Consider the following 4,388-nt stretch of genomic DNA (forward strand, 5'->3'; position numbering starts at 1 on the left):
ACTAGCTTAAGCTATAACATGGACTGATTTTTTATTCACTCTTCTAAAATTAACCAATGTTCAAATGTTCAAATTAGCAATACTAGCTGAAAACTTATTTTTCCCAAGCCTCTCTGGTTTTGTGTTCTCTTCACCTCCTCAGTCCAAATTAACAAGAGTACAGCAGTGAGACACACAATAGCAAAGAGAAGTATCCTTGCCATATTTCTAGCTGACATGAGTGTGTTAGATGTGATATGTACCAGCCAAGGAATCAAAGCGATCTAGGATATTGACCACACTTTTTTGAGAAAGAACTCTCCATTCACTGGTTATTTACTGATTCTAATAAACTTCCCTTGTTTTCATTTGTTGAAGTATTTGAGAATAGATAAGTAATCTGGGAAATTTTCCAGTTTAAACTATGAAGTTATAAATAATAGAGCTACTTGGCACTTAATGCATGAAACAGGATCCTTGTGGTCTAAAACAAAGACTGAATTCAACAGTTTCACTCTGGAAAACTCTATTTTCACAATGGAGTTACTACTATGAAGTTACCGTTCTGTCTGCAGGAGACAGAGGTTTCTCAGGGACTGTTCCAGTACTGAAATGAATTGATTTAGAAACTATGACCTGTTCATAAATGTCTGCAAGTTTCACTTAAAGTGAAAAGTATTTTGCTTTTACCAGATAGGAGACATTTGATTGCTTATAAATCTATTCCAGGGAAGAAATGCAGAATAAAAGAGCTGTGTAAGACGAGTCCTAGTCATATCAGTTAATAACCACCAAGAAAGTGATCAGACACAACAGCAGAGAAAACTGGCATGAAAGGAGACAAAAGAGGAGCCTGGCTTCTTTCATCTGAGAGCATCCCTCTAAGCACAGGCAGCTTTGTTTCTCACATTGAACAGCGCTCGCTACAAAAATAGAAAAATCAGAGGAGTGGGAAGTCCACCTTCCCAGCCAAATGCTGTAACCATGAGGCTCCTGCAGTCTTTTCTTCTGGTGCCCAAGGTGCCAAACCTCCCTCTGCAGTCAGATCTGCTCCCAACAGCTAAGGAAACCTGGAGAAGTTAAGCTCACTCTAAAGTAGGCACTCAGAGACTGGCTAGCTCAACTGCTCTCCAACTCCACTGATGGCAGTAGAAACTTAAGCATCTGATGTATATGGACATCTACAGGTAGACATCTAAATCTGCGAATCTTGACCTCAAATGAAGCCTCTCCTTCCATCGCTTGCTTCCTGGAGGTGCTGCTACTTTAACAGGAGAGATAAAGATGGCACAGGCTTGGCATTTCCTAACCAGCTTTGTGTTTAGGGACACACGTATGTATTGTGTAAAAGTCCCTGAATCCCCTGAGGCTGAGGAAGGCACAGAACATCATTGGCTGTGATCAGATTTATACCTACTATGTCTTACTCCTAAGGCATAGGAATTCTTCCTAAAAAGAGAGAACGTATCATTGGTTTGACTCGTTGACTCACCTGATGTAATGCCTTATTCCTAGCCATGAAGTGTGGGTAGCAGAAGGAGCTGCTGCAGAAACTTGAGACATAAAAAGGAAATTTATAAGTCAGTTGGGGAACGGAGCAAGAGGAATGGAGCAAAAGTCTGTAGTTTTGGATTCAAGTGCCTGCAAAACGCTGGAGTCCTCTGCCCTCGTTTGGATCTAGCCCATATCCTTCATCTGGGAGAAACTTGCATCTAAAAAGAACATAAAGTTTCTGCTGTTGATACTATTATAAAATTGCATTCTGAGCAGCTAGACCAGCATTTTGCGTAGTTCGTTACCCGTAGTAACCTTCTGCCAAACAGAACAGACAGAACAGCTTTCTGTGTCAGAGGAAGGTTAAACGGTCTTTGCTTTTTATCGGTGGTACAAATGATTTAATAGGTCTTTTAAGCTGTTCTTTGTTTATTCTAGTATTTTACAATGTATTACTAAGAACACAGATTCCCTTTTTGATTATGATATATGAATCTCATCAACAGCATCCGTAGGTAAGGTTTGGCTGTCTCCCAGAGCAATGAAGAAGAAAATGTTGGGATCACACTGGGTTTGTTTTGATTTTTCAGTGAAGGGGAAAAAAATCCATCCCAGTGTGAATTGCTATTGCTCTTGAAATCATTATCCATAAAAACGAGAACAGCTGAAATGTTTGGATACAACAAAATAATCAGAAAAATGAGATACCAAAAGCATAAAAATTACTGATTTTCCCCTTGTGATTCAGCCAGTAACAACCCCAGTGAGAACAGAGTATATAAGTGCACAGGGTATATTATATGCTAAAAGACAGGTGAAGATGTTTCAGGATTTGTTTGTTATATCAACACTCTCACTTTTCTGTACCCCATGGAGTGACTTTTCCTCCTCTCCATCATGTTGAAAGTTATGGCTAAGATTTCACCTTGCTTTGCCAGTAGGATTGGCAAAAGCATGACACCGTGAAAGTTGTCCCCTTGCCTGCTATGTTACTTGGTTTAAACGTTCTAGGAGCTGTCATTTTCCAAGGACAACACTCAGTCTTTCTACCTCTGGCTTACCGAAGTGTTACTGAGCTTCTGTGCTTTCACCTGGGTATGGGTGAGTAACAGAGGCCTCCAATGCAATGTTTTGCTGGTCGTTTGAATGGACTCCTGTGTATTCATGCCTCTGATCTGATGAAAGCAACACAATCAGCACTGTTCATCTGTGCTATGCATGAGAATTTATGCTTTATGTATCAACCTATCCAAGTTCACCCCTCCTAGATCAGGCCTTGAATTTCTCAGAATGGGTGACTTTAAGGCACAAGGTCATTGCTGGCCATAATTCTGTCCAATACAACTGCATACATCTTAAAAAGCTGCATCCAAGAAGGAAAAGGACAAATTCCAGACCCAGGCGTGTACTGCCATGGCTCTGTCTTCACTGTGCTTGGCAGCTGCTGATGGCTGTAAATGGTGTGTCCTCTGCTCTGACCACACAGTGGCGTGAAAATATTCTGTATAGCGAGATTGCTAATGACCTCAGGGCTCCTTCTTTGAGGAGGAAGAAGTTGCAGTCCCTGAAATCTCCCATGGCATTCTTTTCCTATACAATTAATATGTCTACAAGTTCTGCCTTTAAGCAGTGATGAATAAATTGAAAGTAATAGGCAATTCTTTAAGTATTTTCAATGGTAATTTTGAACTGATTACACTCTCAATATGAAAGGTCAATTCATACTAAAACGAAAATTTTTTTCCTTATATACTCACTCATATTTAAATATCTCTGAACATTCTTACTTTTTAAGTATGCATTTTCTGTCATGCTTGCATTTTTTCCCCTGACAAACTGTTGAGAACTGTTATAAAACTACATAGCTTCTATCTGTCTCCTCCAGTATATAAAACCTCTCCATTTATAACAAATATTGGCAGGAATCATATATTGTGAGAAAGGAAGATTTACAAACATCATTGCTAAAAAGTTATTGCAATACAGAGATTCAAAGGAAATGTGAATTTCTGTAACTTAAATTTATGCTAAAAATGCTCATTACTCTTGTGTAGGATGAGGATAGTAGTTCTTTTTTACTTTATAAGGCAGGGTATGCAAACCAGACTGCTGGGCTTGAAGCAGTCTAGAGTTTTAGGAGGTGTTAATTCTTCAGTGGATGATATTGAGCCTGATTTATGTCTTTCAGTGGAGTGATTTCATGGATGGAAATGGAGGAACTGGAAACAAATACAGAGCAAGCAGAAGGACCAACAAGGCAGACAAATAAAGCATTGCTAGTCCAAAAGTATTGGCTGAAAATTGACAATTTGACTTTAAACATCCTCTTTCGTTGGTTGTCCTGCTATTGTAGAATTGGGAAATATTCTACACTTTCACATCATCCCCAATGATCAGCTGATACTCTTTAGTGTCTGGCAAATTATCCTTTGCTAATATTCTGTATTCAAGTTTCAAAATTAGCATATAGCTTACTTTCCAGTCCCTGAAGAAATGAATGACTTTTTTTAAAAGGAAAAATAGGGAACAAAGTGCTTCTGATACAATTTTGTGTCAGTATTTACTTGTATGCCTTTACTGCTCAGTGATCAGTCAAATATTCATGAACAGCAATTTGTAGTTGCAAAAGAAATTGAAACAGCATGCTTCCAAATCAAGTCTTTATCATCATGATCAATTCTTCTGTAGATTAGTGATATCAGTTTATTTTATTTGAAACTGCCAATGCATTTTAAGGCTGTTAATTCAGGCCCGTCTCATTTAGATTTCTCTGTATGAGGGTTAAGTGATACAACAATCAAAGCGGCAGCAGACACTGCCATGCCCTTTACATCAATATTCAACTTACTGACACCTTTTTAGGGACTGAATCAATGAAAATAATAGCAAGGACATCTCACATTCATGGGGAGACA

This window comes from Gavia stellata, chromosome 2 (genome assembly GCF_030936135.1).
Source record: "Gavia stellata isolate bGavSte3 chromosome 2, bGavSte3.hap2, whole genome shotgun sequence".
NCBI lineage: Eukaryota > Metazoa > Chordata > Aves > Gaviiformes > Gaviidae > Gavia > Gavia stellata.